This window comes from Ictidomys tridecemlineatus, chromosome 4 (assembly GCF_052094955.1).
Source record: "Ictidomys tridecemlineatus isolate mIctTri1 chromosome 4, mIctTri1.hap1, whole genome shotgun sequence".
Lineage (NCBI taxonomy): Eukaryota > Metazoa > Chordata > Mammalia > Rodentia > Sciuridae > Ictidomys > Ictidomys tridecemlineatus.
In genome coordinates, this window is record NC_135480.1 from 107,881,223 (window position 1) to 107,893,358 (window position 12,136).

Here is a 12,136-nt window from a genome sequence, read left to right on the forward strand (position 1 = left end):
TCCATCAACATATTTTTAACAAAGGTAAAAAAGACAACCACTGGGAAACTATAAGCAGAACCCGCCCCCCAGAAAACTGTAAAAACAACTTGAACCCATATCTCACATTATACAAACATTTACTCAAAAATACATTATTATTATTATTATTATTATTAACATAAATGTTTAAAAACCTACAAAACTTGTAGAATAAAATAATATGAGAAAATCTGTAATATTTTAAGTAAAATCACATATTTGATAAAGGGCTTGAATCCAATACATATAAAGAAGCTAGAGACTTCAATATTAAGTAAGAAACAGCCTAGTTTAAAGAATAGAAAACAATTTGAATAGATATCTCACCAAAGAACATTTATGGGTGGCAAATATTCATGTGCAAAGATGTTGACCATCATTAGTCACTATTGAAATGCAAATTAAAACTACAATGAGATATCACTTTGTACAAATTAAAGTATTTTTAATTTAAAAGTGGGCCATACCAAGTGTTGGTGAGGATGTTCAAGAACTGAAAATCTCAAAAAATACTAGTAAATATGTAAAATGATACAACCATTCTGCAAAACAGTTCGACAACTTCTTAAAAATTAAGCATACACCAATGAAATAACCCAACCATTCCACTCTTAGGTATTACTCAAGATAAATGTCAGATATGTCAATATAAAGACTTGCACATGAATAATTATAATATTTTTGTAAGTAATAACCAAAAACTGGAAACAACCAAAATGTCAGAAAAATGAATAAACAAATGGTAGTGTGGATTACTACACAGCAACAAAAAGCAACACATGTAACATAATGGAAGAATCTTAAAATATTTAAACTGAATGATAGACACCAGACAAGAATTAATGCATATTTTATTATTCCATTTACTTAAAAGTCTTTAAAATAAAAACAAAATAGTGGCAAAGAGCAGATCACAAAGGAGGTATGGGGAGAAGAGCAAGAGGAGGGAGAAATCTCAAAGGAACAAAACAATGGTGATGGTTTCTTGAATATGTATATAATAAAAGCTTAAAACATATGCAGCTTACTCTATATCAATTGTATCTTATTAAAACTCTCAAAAACATAAAAATTGATAAATTTAAAAATACATAAACATTTAATTGAAAATATTTGTAATTCTGACACCTTCATGTCTCAAGTGTCCTGCTTCTATCAAGTTTAATGAAATCAGAGATAGATATAATGTAACCACTAGTTGGAGACAAAAGATCAGGAAAACCAAAATCCAGTCAGACCTAAGGCTACCATGAATTTCCTGTGTTGCCTCCTCTGTCTTCTTTCTCACTCATACTCCTTCATTTTTCTTTTCTTCTGACTTCAGGATAGAGAGTAAAAGATCTCTTAAAAAGAACACAGTGCTACAATTCACAATAGCTAAACTGTGGAGCCAACCTAGATGCCCCTCAGTGGATGAATGGATAAAAAAAAATATGTGGCATATATACACAATGCAATTTTACTCAGAAATAAAAGAGAATAAAATTATGGCATTTGCAGGTAAATGGATGGCATTGGAGAAGATAATGCTAACTGAAGTTATCCAATCCCAAAAAAACAAATGCCAAATGTTTTCTCTGATATAAGGAGGCTGACTCATATGGGGTAGGGAGGGGGAGCATGGGAGGAATAGATGAATTCTAGATAGGGCAGAGGGGTGGGAAGGAGAGGGAGAGGGCAGGGGATTAGCACAGATGGTGGAATATGATAGACATCATTATCCAAAGTACATGTATAAAGACACAAATTGGTGTCAACATACTTTATATACAACCAGAGGTATGAAAAATTGTGCTGTATATATGTAATAAGAATTGTAATGCATTCCGATGTCATTTATTTAAAAAAAATCTATTAAAAAATAAAATAAAATTGAGTATCAAAGAAACAATGCTAAACATACAAGGCAAACTTGATAAATCAATCTTCATTAAAGTTAAGAACATCTGCTATCTAAGATACCTCTAAGAATAAGCAAGTCATTGTAGAGAAAATATTAATTATACATATATTATAATTATATATTACTTTCTAAATTTCATCATAGAATATATGATTTTTATGTGGTTACATAAATATACATATATACATACACATATATCCTTTCATATTTACATAATCACAAAGGTATGTATGTTCATATGAAAAAGCTCAGTGAGCTATATATTTAAGATTTGTGTACTTTCCTGTAAGTTACATGATGAAATATTTTGAAGAAAGTTTTTTACTTCATTACGTACATTGTACTTCATACCCACCACATCTCCCCCACTCCAAAATTCTAGGTCCTCAGAATACAAGTTATCTATTCAATTACATACAATATATTCTCCTCTATGCTTATTCAATGTCGAACAAAATCATTCAGAAGATAAAACTTAACATTTATCCAAACTTCCCTTAATTCTCCAATAGAAAAGAACTTTCAAATTATTTATCTAGTATATCACTTATTGCTTCTCAAATAAATTTTACATGAAGAGTGGGTTTAGATGAAAAGGCTATTCTTCTGATTCTTTATATGAAGCTGTAGTTTCTTTTACATAGTACTTCGGACTTACTAACTCATCCAGACATCACCATTGTTTCCCCTTATTTCCCATATTAGCATATGATGTATTTGCAATGCCTGAAAATTCTATAGCATTTGCTTCTCCTAATAAACAACTGCTTGGTGTTTCTGGGATTTGTGCCCAAAACTATCTACTGCTCTATTACTTCCTCTAGAACATTCAATGGAAATATAACTGAAGCCACAAATGTCATTCTAAATGTCCTAGTAGATACATTAAAACACTAAACAGGGAAATTAATTTTAATAATATATTTTATTTAATATATTATCAATTAGATAGTTTATATTACTTTTTCATACTGATTCTTCAACCATCCAGTGTGTAGTTTGCCCTTATATTGCACACTTACAGTATATTTTAGAAATGGATGAACACATTTCAAGGACTCAGTAGCTATACACAGCTAGTGATTACTGTATTAGATAGTGCAGCTCCCAATCTTGAACCACACTTTCCCCATCAAACCTCTAATATCTTTGAAATGAAACTCCAAATGCAGTGCCTATTAGTCTTAAAATAATATATGACACTTTCATCTGGCATTTTTACATTTATTTAAACTTTACATTTTTTTAAACTTCTCTGGAAGTTCTAATTCACTGGTCTGTGTTTATAGAGCTCCACCTACCAAGTCAGTGGGAACCATGCTTGTTTCTATATGAACCTAACATACTTCCCACGCATACAATACAAAATCATTAAACACCGATCTTGTCATTTTGCCAAGCCTAACTCAACAAGATATTTCACCTCCTACACTCTCGAAAAGTGTTATATATTAAAATTTTCCTGTGAAAAATAGCATGAAATTATTGAGAATATATTCATAACTTAAATGTCTTAGGTCAACTACATGTGAAGTGAAGTCTTCCAAGAAAGAGATGAGGCAAGAAAACAAGGCATAACAGAAAACAGAGTGGACAAGGATTCAAACTGGGAATCCAGACTCAGCTCAGACACCGGTAGTCTTATATTCTTAGGCAACACACAAATATTTCTTTGTGTCCATGATATGATGTATCACATAAAGGGGCTGAATGAAATGATTCCTAAGTTTCTACTTAACACTGAATATTCTATAATTATATAAACTATTTTTGTAAAACAAAAAATGAAGAGTTAGGGGTGAGGCTAAAGGAAAATAAATCCACTCAGAGAAAGAGTTAAAATTCTCTCTGTATATAGAATAGAAAGCACTAGAATTTTAATTCCTCCTTGAAAACCTAATAATCATAACTAAGGCACACTAATTCAAAAATTCTTGCATCCTTTTTCACAATTTCTCTTAAAATTTTCAAAAAAGAAGTTGTTCTGTTCAAGTTTTTCTTCATTGGTAAACTCAGGTTACAAGTTAATCGGTTAAACATGGGCACAACAGAGAGAATAGGGAAGATACTTTTCCCTGGTACAGTTATAAAAAGAAAGTGGCTTCAAGTACACAAAATATCCTGACTTTTGTTGATCAACTTTCCATCATTTTGACAAAATACTTGATAAAACCAACTTAAAGAAGGAAAGACTGATTTTAGCTTACAATTTCAAAGGTGTCAGTTCATGGTTGGCTGGCTCCTTGGTTTTAGACCTGTATATGATGAAGCAGAAGATAATGGTGAATAGTGGGTTTAGATCAAAAGGCTATTCTTCTGATTCTGAAGAGGGTGAGTGCCTCATTTACCATGTCTTGGAACACGTGGTAGATCAAAGCTGCTCAGTTCACTGAAACTAGAAAGCAGAGAGAGATCACTTGTAAAACAAAGCACACCAAAAAACTATTAAGCTATGAATACATAAGTGCATTAATGCATTCATGAGGTCAAAATCCTCATTATACAATCCACTCCCAAAGGTCCCACTCTGAAAACTACTGCGTTGGAGAATAAAACTTCAACACAAGTTTGTTGGGGCGGGGAAACAGTTAAAATCCAAACCATAACATGGCCCACAAAGTAAAGAAAAACACTAATTATGTGGGAATTGCAAGTAATAAAGGCTTTGGGTCATGGGCTCACCCTCTTTGGAGCTAATGTGGAGAATGCAGGAAAAAAGAAAATCATAAAAATGGCAACAATAAGTACCCCAATGCCAATTGTCACAATAATAAAGACTATTAGCAAATTTATATAAAAGTTATTGCAGGACAGTTCAAGGAGAAGAATGAGTTTGCACATATACTGATTACTGAGGTTGTCTATACATGAGGTCAGAAACACTGCATTTCTTATGTAGCCACAGCCCCTAAAACCCTCATCCTTAGACACCCCACAAAAGGAGTACTTGCAGAGAAAAAGTTACTGTGAACAACAATGGCTTATAGATGGTGACATAGTGATCATGCACCATTGCTGACAGGATGAAGGACTCAGAAAAGACAAACAGAAGAAAAAGATCTTACTCATATACCCTGCAAAGGAAATTATGTTCTTTGAAACAAATTGGTCAACTTTGGGGGGAATGACAGTAGTATAGTAACTAAAATCTCTGAGGGATAAGTTGAAAAGGAAAAAGTCCATGGGGATGTACAGGTGAGAATTCAGCACTATCATGGTTTTAAAGCCCAAGTTCCCCAACACCGTGACCATGGATAAACCTAGAAGCAGAAAGAGAAGTAGAATCTGGAGTCCCAGCTTGTTCCTTAAGCCTGCATGGATGAACTTTGTCACAAAATAGGAGTGCTCTGAAACCATTCTTCTCTAGGAGGGTCTATGAGAAAGAAAGAGAGAAAACTCAATATGGAAGTTAAAGGGGTGGAGGGAGGAGAAAAGAAAAAAAACATCAACTAAATGCTATGGAATACACTCTCTTCTAAATGGTGTGTGGCATTCCAACTGTCCTTGTTTTACAGATGATGTAAAATGATGCCTTAGCAACTTGAACAAAGTCCCAATGCTACTGAGATGCAGCAGTGGGTGGACACAAGTTGTCTGGCTCCTGTACTTTCAGTTTCTAACCATTCTGCTGCAAGACACGGTAGATGAGGCACTCACCCTCTTCAGTTAGGAGATACACTGCTGCTCTCTGCTGCCTCCCAACCATTTTTTTAATGGAGAGACAAAAGGCCCTGGAGGAAAGGTTATAACTTGGAATTCAGATGCCTCTGCTTCTGCTTCTCTTCTTTCAGAAACAAAACCTCTAGTTTATCTTGGTTATCTTGTTGAGCTGAAGAACATGTTCTCTAATTGCACCTTTCCAGCTTCCAGGGAAGGAGCAGCATCCTTTTCTAGCACAATGGATAACAGAAGATTAATGGGTTTCATTCTGCATTGGAGACCTCACAGAGTGACTTACCGAGCTCCTTGCCCAGAGACCACCTATACTCCCCAAGGAGAAAAAATGTTAATTTCATCCTTGAGAATGCTTCAGGTGCTCTTAATTACTGTTCATTCCTTCAAGTTACATATTTTTAAGTATAATTAAGAAAAGCACTATGGGGGAAAAAAGTGATTCTAACTAGCTTTTTTTTTTTTTTTTGAGTACTTGGCTTTGCACCAAACACTGTGTCTGACCCAACACCCTCATATGGACACAAAAGATTCCACAGCAATGTACAAACAACTTTGATTCATTTATTATTCACAGCAACTTCACAAATTAGATCACAGCTAATAAATTTCAGAATCTTAAGTCAAAAGCTAAACTTTTTAACTCAAAAACCTCATAGGTCAAGTGATTTTGTTCATCTTCTGAAGCTCATGATATTTAATGTATATTACTGACAGCACCTAGTTTTGTCTCCAGAGTACATGCAGTCCTGGATCCCCTGAATTATACTTATTATCAAAATTTTTCAGGAAGGGATTTCATTAAGACAGAGACTAATAAAGTTTAATGTGGTGACTTTCTTTCTGCACCCCTACACATGCATGCGCGCGTGCATGGTGAAGTGGGGGGCTATATTAGAGGATGACTGCTCTCATAACCATGAAATTAATCTCAGGAATTTTGAGCTTCATTGTGCCAGTGGGTTACAGAGGTTTTTGATCATGGGCTAATGAAAAAAATTCTTCAAGAGGTCATGAAATCTTAAAATCAGAAGTACATCTTCTTCCAGGCAAGTCCAACTAGAACCACTGCACACAGGCCTGGGCACATTTTTTAGTATGTGCACATACACCAGTGAAAACTTGCTCAACCTCTGCTCTGTCTCAAGAATAATGGGTTCTCATTGGCCAATTTACACCCAGAACTATCACATCCCACAGTGACTCTAATGAATCCCATTCCCTTTTCCCAATCCCACTGCACAGAGAAACAAAGAAAAACAATTCATTAAAACAAAATTAAAATAAGCCCATAAGGCAGGCTCTTCTTGAGATCCAAGAGCAAAGAAGACGTTGGAGGTTCTCTGAAAGCTCTAGGGGATTTTGTCTGTTATTTCAGAGACAGTTTCCATGGCAACATCATTTCCAAATGCATTTTAGGCAGGGTTTCTCTAAAGCTATGTTACCTAATGACTTGCTCCAGTACAAGCAGCTAGAAAAAAGGAAAAACAACTATTTTGATTTTTTTTCTATTTTGTATAATGCCACCAACTTTCAAAACTTGAGAAAATGAAAAGTAGCTTCCCTCTTCTGTTTATTTAAAATATATATTATATGTAACATTACAGAGCATGTTAAGATTTACATACAATAAAATATTTTTACATATGTATCTCATGCATGTACATTAGTGTCAGACTTCTGGTAGATAATTGAATTATGGAAGTATGGTCCTGCGCCAATCACTAAACACCATTAGGTTCCCAACTCCAATAAGGAAAAGCAAACCTGGTCAGAAAGAAGAGAAGGTAGCAGATAGGACTCAGCTTCAATTAGCTCATGAGGAAATAAGTAGAATTAAATCAACCATCAGAAGTCATGTGGGTTTGCATTAAAATTAACATTAAGTTGATTTTAATGAACATATCCTGCAATATAATGTGCCAGGTTCAGAGATACAAAAATCATGGCTCATGCCAGAAAGTAACTTTAGGTCTAATAAAGTGTCTCCCTTCTGTCCTTTGTAGTTCCCATTTACTAGAGTTCAGTTTCTAACCTTCTATACTTTTTCTGCTTCCTTAAAACCTTAGCTCATTTGTTTCATAGAGTCAAAAATTCCTCTATATAAATGGCTCCAAGTTTGTATCATAACTTCTCAATCCTCTGTTGAGCTCCTTCCTTGTGTATCCAACATTTTTTCTGGATATTTCCAAGTCTATCCTACAGTCATCCCAGAAATTGAGTACAAAGATGAACACAACTTTTTCCCAAAAAGTAAATGTCCTCTCAATGGCTCACCTTATTTAATTGAGTGTAATCAATGGTGAGGAAGCATAGAATTCATAAATTTATTCTATTCCCTGTTTTTCTAGAACAGTTCCAGTTTAAACCTAGTATTCCATTTTGTTATTAGTAGCTTCCCTTTCACCCTGAAATGTATCCTAATTAAACAAGTATTCTAAGTATGAACTTTAGACTCTGGCAGACTTCAGCACATATCTGGCTCTGCTACTTATTACTAGCTGTGATCTTAGGAAATTTGTTTAACCTATGAGTTTCTAATTTTTATGTTAAAATAAGGAAAATTACCACAATTCAAAGGATTGTTTTAATGAATAAATGATGCATCATCTGGCACAAAGACACAAAAGTCATTTGTTATTGATATTATTATTTAGCAATTAGGTATTTTGAAATTTTTCTAAAATTTCAAAAATTCATTTTTAAATTTTTATTAATGAATAAAATGTGTTCATTATTTAGAAGAGTAATTTTAGCCCGTGACCAACACAGGCTTCATAAATGAAGGTTCAGCGATGTGAGAAATCCTCAAGGAGTTTGAATTAAAGAGACAGGCTCTAATTACCTTTAAACCAGCTCCAGGACGGCTTCTCCTAGCTCCAGCCTCCAGCCACCTATCATGGTAGCAAGGTTTACTGGAGAGGCTAACGAGAGAGAGAGAGAGAGAGAGAGAGAGAGAGAGAGAGAGAGAGAGAACACGCCATCCAATGAAGATTAAGGGGGGACAGTGTTCCAAGGTCAGGTGCGATGATTGGGTCTTCAGGGTAGTGGCCAGACATGCCTCCACACAGACAAGCCCTCAGACCTGAGAAAGGTAGGGAAAGCTCTAGACACAAAGATGTGACTAAGCGCCTCTTGCCCAGCCAGGGAAGTAACTCAAATTATGTGCAAGGATGGCCTTCCACAAGTAATAATAACAAATATCCTTAGATAAAATTAGTTTCACAAAGGATGTAACAGGAAAAGATTTAAAGAAGGGATAGCAATTCGAAGTCTTTACACAAGAAGGAGAAACAGAACAAGTGAACACAGCTTCATATTATGACATCAGGATAAAATGAAAAGCAGGATGTAGAATTTCTATGGTTCATGAAAGTACAACAGAGAAGATCAACTTTGATTAAGTTCCCAAGTCCAGGGAAACAAGTCAAGGATAGAAGAATTGGCAATTTAATGAGGGGGGAAGATGAAGTGTTGAATTTCAGACAAAATTATGAAATGCTAACAAAACCTCCAAATGACTAAGAAAATAAATTAGAAAACTGAAGATGAAGTGTTGAATTTCAGACAAAATTATGAAATGCTAACAAAACCTCCAAATGACTAAGAAAAAAAATTAGAAAACTGAAGAGCATAGCTTGGTTGAAAGGGATTGTATACTAACTGAGAAATCATTGGAACAGCAGTGGACACAGAAAAGTGGAGCAATTGCTTCAAGGAGTATTGAAGATAAAATAATAGAACAATCCATGGCAATAATAAATTTTCCAAAAAATTCGAACACATAAGTAACAAAGGAAGAAAATGTACAAACAATAACAATAAAAAGCAAATTTAGTGACTGAGGACAAGAATTTAAGGCAAACAAATCTGGAAATAAACCCCAGCTGTATTTCTCATTTCCTAGGTAAACCTAGTAAGTCTTTCAACCTAATTAAGAATGTCCTTTCCTAGAGAGGCAAGATGGCAGATTAGAGTGAGGCAGCATTTCTCCTAGCTTGGCTACCCAGAACTTAAGCAATAGGAATACTGCTTCTCCCCAAGGCTTAGAGAAAAAAAAAATGGAACTGTAGAGGGGCAGTCTACCCTAGCCAAACTAGAGGCTGTTTAAGTTATTAAATGGGTCTAAAAGAAGTCACTCTGAGTTTAGCAATCGTCCATGAAGAGCAGAACCAGGAGCCATCATAGCACCAATGGGAACTGGAAACCTAGATTCATGAGTTTGCAGCTAGGTCCACATATACCTATCTTATCCTAGCAAAGACTTAACTGATACTAACAAATCTGGGGAAAATCAGAAACTGAGAGCATTTCACCTGGGAGAACACAAGTTGGAGAGGCTGAGGAGAACCCAGCTCTCTCCAACACTGTGAGTCCAGTAGCTCTCAAGGCCAGCTACAGTGGGTCAGGAAGTTGGAAGTGTTGGTATAAGGGCACTTGACTCTTGGCTTGCCTGGCCTACCAGTCCTAGCCCCCCAGTCCCCACTCCCCCAACCCTCTGTCTCTCTTACACAGCCTACTATTCAGCTAACCAGGACCATTGCTCCATCTACAAGCCCAGCCAGCCACTTCACCTCCCAGCCCGCTACTTCAGCACTCAGTGATTGACCTTGAGAGGCCAACATCCCTGGGGTACTCCTGGGATAGTCTCCCAATATAGATTGGCACCTATCAGGCTCTAGAGCTGAATTGATTCAATACTGTAAGCAACTCACCTTGCAATAAAGCAACTGGAATCTCACTAACCCTAAGTCCCTGCAACCAGGAACTCTACCTGTGAGAACTCCTCTCACAGAGGCAATGGACAAAAACACCCTGGGAGTGGAATGGACTGCTTTTCCCATCCCATTCCACACCAATCTCCCAAGAAAGGAAGTGGAGAAGTCTTAAACCCCAACCAGTTACTTACTGAGCAACACAATAAAATAAAAGAACTTGACAGCCCACGGCTCCTACTCCCATGCTCATTTCATACCTCAAGAAGAAATGAAAAGAAAATCAGTAATGAGTTGGGCACAGACAGCAAACACATATGCTTACTGACTATTTTGTCCACCATAGTGGAAAAGACTCCTTTTTAACTTTTCACCAAGATTTTTCATTCTTTTGTTTTTTGGTATTGGTTTTGGTTTTTTGTTTTATTTGAATGTGTACTGATTCATACAAAGGCATACATATACATATTTGTTTCTCTCTCATTTCTAGCATTTATTTGAAGGTTATTATACTTCAATGCTCTGTTTTTGTAGGGTTAGGGTTTTTTATTAACATATTTTGATTTTGTTTTTGACTTTTGTTTTTACCACTACTCTATTTCCCTTGTCTCTTTCTATTTTTTCTATTTTAACAACCAAATTCTGTCCTCTCCATCACTCTTCCTTTAAATTCTTACTCCTGTTTTTTTCTCTCTTTTCTCTAACTACATATCCTACATTACCAAAGCATCTGTCCCATTCATCCTTTGAAATGACAAACTCTTTTCTACTATTCTATCTCTCCTTCTTTCCTCTTACTCAACTCAATCCTCAATACCACAACACTAATTGATTTATATAGTATCTTCCCCACCCACTAATGCTATAGCAATAAATAATATGGTGGAAGTCATAGATAACACCTCTTTTTATTTTATACCAGAGAGATGGCTGTTTCCCTTCCATTCACAGATTCTGTGCAGCACAGTATTTCATGATTATTTCAGGACAGATTCATGATTATTCACTGTTTTTGCTGATGGAAATTGCTGATTCTACTATTTCTGCTTATTGTATCAATTAACACTGTAGATGCCAAAATAGGAACTAAGTACCTAATCTAATGTTATATATTGTTTGCATAGGTTGTTGCTATCATTGGGATCCCCCTAATTTTTGAGGTACTAGTTACATAGAGAGACACTATTAGCTTGTAAGGTAGAAACTTTGCAGGTTCAGGTTTACCCAGATAGATGGGTAGACATATGAACAATATAAAAAAGAAAGGGAATAAATCATTTCAAACAACACAGATTACCTCAATAATAGACTCCATTGACATCACAGTGGAGGAAGTATCAGAAATGAAATTTGGAAAGTTTATGATTAAACTGATCTATGAGGTAAATGACATAAGAAATAAAATCAGAGAGAAAATGCAAGAAGTGAAAGATCACTTCAATAAGGAGATAAAGATCTTGAAGAAGAATTCATCAGAAATACTTAAAGTGAAGGAACAAAAAAAATTAAAAATTCAATGGAAAGCCTCCCCAACGAACTAGACCACTTGAAAGGTGGATTTTTAGGCCTCAAAGACAAAGTATACAGTCTTGAAAATAACATTGACTATAAAAAAACATGTTAAAAAACCATGTACAGAACTTTCAAGAGATACGGGATAATATGAAAAGGACAAACTTAAAGTACATCTGGATAGGAGGGAGAGGAAGATGGCAGAATTGAGGGATGAATTTCCCAGGTGGATCCATACCATGAACAAAGAAAAGCAGACAGGCAGCTTCAACAAAGTGGATGAATGATCAAGAATTAGGGGGGACTTTACTAG

At 35.4% G+C, this 12,136-nt stretch overlaps 1 pseudogene across 1 annotated transcript in view; it reads right to left on the reverse strand.

The window, feature by feature from the left end:
* Positions 1-855: 855 nt before the first annotated feature.
* The window catches only part of LOC106145341 (olfactory receptor 8B12-like), a 141,017-nt pseudogene continuing 129,736 nt past the window's right edge, over positions 856-12,136 (reverse strand). The window contains exon 7 of the transcript XR_013437966.1: positions 856-5,814. The product of XR_013437966.1 is annotated as an olfactory receptor 8B12-like (transcript). The remainder of the gene's footprint in view (positions 5,815-12,136) is intronic.